The following is a 6,979-nucleotide window of genomic DNA, read 5'->3' on the forward strand; positions in this document are numbered from 1 at the left end:
AATAAAATGAAAATTGCAGGTTAAAATGGAAACAAAAAAGTCTTCAGACTCGATTTAAAAGAACTGAGAGTTGCAGCACACCTCAAGTTCTCTGGGAGTTTGTTCCAGATCGTTGGTGCATAAAAACTAAAAGCTGCTTCTCCTCGTTTAGTCCTAACTCTAGGGACTGTAAGTAGACCTGTCCCAGACGACCTAAGGGCTCTGGACGGTTCATAACTTATCAGCATATCAGTAATGTATTTTGGCCCTAAACCATTTAGTGCTTTATAAACCAACATCAGTATTTTGAAATCAATTCTTTGAGTGACTGGAAGCCAGTGTAAAGACCTCAGAACTGGGGTAATGTGATCCACTTTTTTGGTCCTAGTGAGGACTCGAGCAGCAGCGTTCTGAATTAGCTGAAGCTGTCTGATAGATTTTTTTGGAAGGCCAGCAAGGACACTGTTACAGTAGTCAAGTCTACTAAAGATAAATGCATGGACAAGTTTTTCTAAGTCTTGCTGAGACATAAGCCCTTTAATTCTTGATATGTTTTTTAGGTGGTAGTAGGCTGATTTATTAATTGATTTTATGTGTTTCTTGAAATTCAAGTCGGAGTCTACAACAACACCAAGATTTCTGGCTTGGGGTGTGGCTTCTAACATAACGGATGTAAGCTGTGCGCTGACTTTTAATTGTTCATCTTTGGCACCAAAGACAATTACTTCAGTTTTATCGTTGTTTAATTGAAGGAAATTTTGGCACATCCAATCATTGATTTGTTCAATGCACTTACTCAGTGCCTGTATCGGACTGTAGTCTCCTGGTGATATGGTTATGTAAATTTGTGTGTCGTCTGCATAATTATGGTAGCATAATTTGTTCTTATTCATAATCTGAGCTAGTGGGAGCATATAGATGTTAAATAGAAGAGGGCCAAGAATGGAACCTTGGGGGACCCCGCATTCAATATTTGTCCGCTCAGATGTGAAATTGCCTATTGACACATAGTAGTCTCTATCCTTTAAGTAGGATTCAAACCAGCTTAGTACAGTTCCAGAAAGTCCAACCCAGTTTGCTAGTCGATCTAGTAATATGCTGTGGTCAACTGTTTTAAATGAAAAAAAAATGTTACAGTAGTCTGTCTGTCATGTTAGTGCGTCATCAATCACACAGAAAGACAATCGTGGAACTTCCTTGTCAAAACAGGTCAACCAGGAAACATAGGCCCCACCCCTTTCTCGCAAAATTCAGACAAAAGACTCTGTGTGTGTGTGTGTGTGTGTGTGTGTTGGTTGTGTGTGTGTGTGTGTGTGTGTGTGTGTGTGTGTGTGTGTGTGTGTGTGTGTGTGTGTGTGTGTGTGTTGGTTTGTGTGTGTGTGTATCTCTTTATCATTCATCCAAGCGAATCCATCACCTTGTTCAGTGAATTGGAAACAGAAACTAAGACAAACTGTGTGCGTGTGTGTGTGAGTGAGTGTGAGAGAGAGAGAGAGAGAGAAAGTGAGTGAGAGAGAGAGGGAGTAAGGTCTCCTTACAGAGGCAATGTGCCATTTCAGTTGATTAAAATGTATAAATAACTAAACATGAAAAGACATTGCCTCTGTAAGGAGACCTCTCTCTCTCTCTCTCTCTCACTCATTTTTTTTTTTCATTTCATTTAACTTTTATTTATCCTCGAGAGACCAATTGAGGGGTGACCCTCATTTTCAATGACGTCGAGTTCAAACAAATTCAAAGGAAAAACAACAATACATTAACAATATTCAACGCAAATACATCAAATACACAACAACAGGTGAAGAGAAAAACAATTGAAACATTTACACAGTGGTGAAATTAAGTGGTAGCAATTAAAATTAAATGGGTGAGAGTACAATATAGCCTAATTAAAACAGTTACAGGTAGAGTTTGGCAGATTTAAAAAAGTTTGTTTAAATTGGTTAAAGGATATGAAGTTATTTAGTTTAATTTGTTGCTGTAAGTTGTTCCAGGAGTCAGGGGCACTGAAGCTAAAAGCTGTCTTTCCTAGCTCAGACCGGGCTTGTGGGACATAAAGCATAAGCATGTCAGTGGAGCGGGTCTGATAAAGCCCATCTGAGATTTGCAGCAATTCAGTTAAATAACGAGGAAGCTTCCCGGTCAAGGCTTTGTAAATTAAAATATGCCAATGTGCGTCACGTCTCTCTTTAAGGGAGGACCACCCAACCTTTTCATATAAAAGACAATGGTGTGTGTCATAAGCATCTCCTGTGATGAACCTCACACAACTCAGTCGTGCGCTGGAATGGTGCAAAATATGATAATAGTGGGAAACAGGTGAGTGTGTTTTTTGGGCGCTGACCTGCTATAATCACTACTCTACCATTCAAAAACTGTGAAAACAGATATAGTCAAAAACTTGAGGTGACACACACGTAGATCTGCAGTGACAATCCGCGAGTCGCGGCCGATAATCAGTGTGCATTAATCAATACAATCGGCCATATAAAACACGCAATCTTTCTCCTTATCAATCTTCCCGTTTTTGGTTTTGTGACCCCGAGAGCTTTCTTTTCTGCCTCTCCAACTTTAGGTCCCTGTCATCAGATGACAACACGATTCAAATTAAAGCTCTCGCGCTCCAGCGCGTGCTCGAGGGGGCGCACACTGGAGCGCTTATAGTGTGGGGAGGAGGAGGCGAAGGAGCGGGGGGGCGCCTTATCACTGACGTGCTTTTGTTATTGATCATATCATTTACACAAACGCTGTTAAATACAGAAAAATGCCGACTCCAAATAATTTTCCCCCGATCGCTTTGGCGCGGCGGCGCCCCTCTAGTGCGGCGCCCCTATGCGCCGCATATAGTGCATACCCACTTTTTGCGCCACTGCAGTTATGTAAAATGTTTCACTAAGGAAAATGACAGAAAAAGTAACGCACAGTGACTTTGATGAGTAACTTTAATCTGATTACTGGTTTGGAGATAGTAAAGCGTTAGATTACTCGTTACTGAAAAAAGAGATCCGATGCCGGTAACGCGTTACTATGTAACATCTTGTTGAACATTATTTATTTTCATCACCAATTATCATAGTAGAACAGCTTCCTCAAGCAGTTTGTGATGCATGTTGGAAACAGGAGATGAGCCCCTGGTCTGATGCGCCACCTGGCTTGAGAAACACGTTCTCAGAGACTTACTTTGAGTCATTATTTAGGGAGCACACACATGTTATGAATGAATTCAAATGAGCCATTTTAATCTAGATTAATCTAGATTAATTCCAAAATTAATCTAGATTAATCTAGATTAAAAAAATTAATCTATGCCCACCTCTATTTTTATCATGTTTTATCACACTTATGGATCTGAGATGAGATAACTCGCTGTTTGAAGACATTAATGTGGAGACGTAGGGACGAGCGAAGGGACTGCTAACTGCAGTAACTGACAGGAAGTTAGCTAAAATAACCATTCCGCTTACAGCACCTTTAATAAAAAGTACTAGAACATAATAAAAAAAAAATCCTGCATTCATAATATTATTTGTATTGTATTCAAACCTGCATTAACTGGCTTTTTGTTTAGTCAGTGAACAGCTCAAAGCTATACAAGTTCAATATTTCCTCTCCTTTTAGCTCTGTTTTTGCTCAGATCCAGAACAATATGGTTATTTAGCTGTTAAAAGAGGAGCTTGTTTATTCTAACAGTGCAATGTTCCCACAGCCATATGTTCCTCAGTGTGCAAGAAACTAAAGAAAAACAGTAAAACGACATGTGAATCAGTGGATGGTGTCACCTGTTGCTGAGTCGTTTAAATCCTAAACTGGACACATACAATCAATTTTATATAAAAAAAAATGTGCGGCTGATGATTACCCAGTGCTGTACACAGTTTTAAGCAATGTCCTTTTCATTTCATTAGATATTGCAACCTCCATGCACTAAAATTAAAAGTCTTGGTAACTACACAGACAAAATGAAGATACAAGTAAGCTTCAGCTGTACTGCTAACTGCATACGTTTGCGAAATCAGGAATTATATCCCTAGACCTTTCTGAAAAAGACTTAACGTACAGTGGCGTCTTTGCATTAGGGGCCAGTGGGGCACGGCCCCACCAGAGGGCGCTGCCGTGCAGGGCAGGATTATAAACTTAATTACATTTTTTAATTTTTTGTCAAAAATGTTCATTGAGCATAAGTTAATAATACATTAATTATTAATTACATGTCCGCAGTTTTAATTTGATGAACGCAATTCCGCTCGGTGGGGCCCAGCCGTGATGGCCCTGCTGCTGTGTAGTAGAGGACTGGGGAGCTGTTGCGTGAGCATGCGCGTGCACAGCGCACACTTTAGTTACGACAGTGGGGCCAGAAGATTAGGGCCCCAGACTGCTTCCCATTGGCTGATTTATTGAAAGGGCAGGGTTTTCGGCGGGAGAATCAAAACATTTACAATGGGAGAGCAGAGACTGAACGCCCTGGCGATACTTTTGAAAGTGAAAGTGAACTCATACACAGACTTTTGGATTTGAACAGCAAAGTCACCGAGAGTGGAGTCATTGGTGAGTCTAATTTGTAATTATTTTTATTCTAAGTGGAATTTATAATGTAGTTTACATATTATTGTTTGAATTAGAATTTCTGCATGGTAACTGGCGATACGTGTGTGTGTGTGTGTGTGTGTGGGGGGCACAACCTCAAGTGGGCACCTCGAGGGAGAAATGGCTATTTGGCTGTGGTATAGGCCTATAGGGTGTGCGCCGTTGTGTTTTTATTGTTGCCACGTTGTTGTTTCGATCTTGAGTTTTGTATATTGTGAGATCTTGAACACTGCCATTTGGTGGTGCTATTGATATAATAGCCTAATATATGTCGTCAGATTCGCGTTTGAGTGATGGCATTATTCAGCTGCAATTTTGGTCCCCTCTGTCACTTGCGACTTTGTGTTTGTTGTGATGGTAGTAATATGTGGTAGCCTATTTCTGGATTGCGTTATAAGATTATTTTCCTGCATGGCCCCACCAGAGTTTCCAACCCAAAATCGCCACTGTTAACGTTTGTTACTGAAGTTGAGAATACAGCCATTCATTTGACAGTCAGTGAAATGCTTGACTTCTGTAAAAACAGTGGTTATAAATAAATAAATGTCATACGTAATAGCCTACTACAATGTAAAAATTACAAGTGTGGGTATGGAAGGGGAAGTGACTAACACTCTAGAATTTTGACCATGGGAAGGATCAGACTCAATAAAAAGGAGTTGTACGCTCACCTGTGTCTTTTCTGCACTGGGACACACTTGAGAGGAGAGAAAAAGAGGCCAACCTTTGCTTAGAGTTTGATATGGTATGTTACCTTTTTAACCCTTGTGCTTCCCCCAATCACTCTCACAAATACACACACACAAATACACACACCTACACACACAAATATACACACACCCCCACACCCACATACACACACAAATACACGCGCACACACACACACACACACCCACACACACACACACACACACACACACCTGCAGGCATCACACACACACACACACACGCACACACACACACACACACACACACACACACACACACACACACACACACACACACACAAGGACATTTCTTGTTTGTTTTAGTTGCATGCAAAACATCTTTATCCCTTGTGCTTTTTTTTCAACCCAGAACCCCCTCCCCCCAGCACCAAAAAAAAACCTCACACATAAACAAATACAGGCACTCTGTCTCTCTCTGTGAGTGTCTCTCTCTCTCTCCCTTCGGCGACATCTGCTGGACAGCACAGCACAGCACTAGGTCATCCTCCCAGGTTCAGCGAACATTCCCCCGGCCCACGCCCCCCGCACAGTTGGGGCAGAACAGCAGCGCGCACTGTTTGCAAACGTATTTCGTGCAGCGGGTACACACCGCGTGAGTCTTAGAATCTTTCTTCGGCAGGCATATTTGACACCTCTTCCTCTTGCTCGCTACAGCTTTCTGATCCGACCCCGGATCCCGCGGTCTCCCGCGAGTCCACGGGTCCCCCCCTCGTCCTCTCCGTCTCCTTCTCCGTGTCGGGCTCGGAGAGAGAGAGAAAGAGAGAGAGAGAGAACTCTGTGTTATCTGTAATGCAGTATCTGGATTGCAGAATAGAATAAATTCACTATTTATTTATTTATTTATTTATTTATTTATTTATTTATTTATTTATTTATTTATCTATCTATCTATCTATCTATCTTTCGTGAGTTTCGTACACGTGTAGCTACTGTTTCGTCGTGGTACGAACCTCTGAACGGAACAAGTTGCCCGTAAAACGTCTGACCCCGGGTTGTAGAGGTAAGGCAACCGGTCCGTCCAAATGTCCCACATGTCTCTGACAGCCGCGAGTTTGTCGGTGCCGCGTCTCGCGGCTCTAGTTTTGCGGTTGTCGAATCGCAGCAGCGTCGAGTACGCGTAAAAGACCTTTAGCGGTATCGTGGCTCTGAATATAGCCTGTCCGCTCTCCGCGTCCCACAGATCATGACAGTGAAATAGAGGAGGATGTATCTCAAGCTAAAATCTGATTCTAATGATTCTGATTTTGAACCAGATGAGGGAATTGCTATTCCTATTCCTCCAAGCAAAGACATTCATGTCAAACAATGGTGAAATAGTGGTCTTCATCCCCAAATATGCGTCAGGCAAAACTGTCTGCAGAAAACATAGTAAAGACAGTGCCAGGGCCCACTAGGATGGCAGTGACTTGTGTGACTGACATCAAGTCAGCTTTTGAGCTGGTCATGCCAGATTCAATACAGAAAATCATTCTGGAAATGATTAATCTAGAACGGAGGTCTGTTTTTGGGGAGAAGTGGAAGGAGCTGGACAAAACACATTTAGATGCGTATTTGGGGCTCCTCATCCTGGGTGGGGTATAAGTCGAATGATGAATCTACAGCCAGTCTGTGGGATGCAGAGACAGGCAGGGCTATATTTCAAGCCACTATGTCTCTTGAAACTTTTCACATTTTGTCGAGAGTAATCA

The sequence above is a fragment of the Ammodytes marinus genome (genome assembly GCF_949987685.1).
Source record: "Ammodytes marinus genome assembly, chromosome: 8".
Classification (NCBI taxonomy): Eukaryota; Metazoa; Chordata; class Actinopteri; order Uranoscopiformes; family Ammodytidae; genus Ammodytes; species Ammodytes marinus.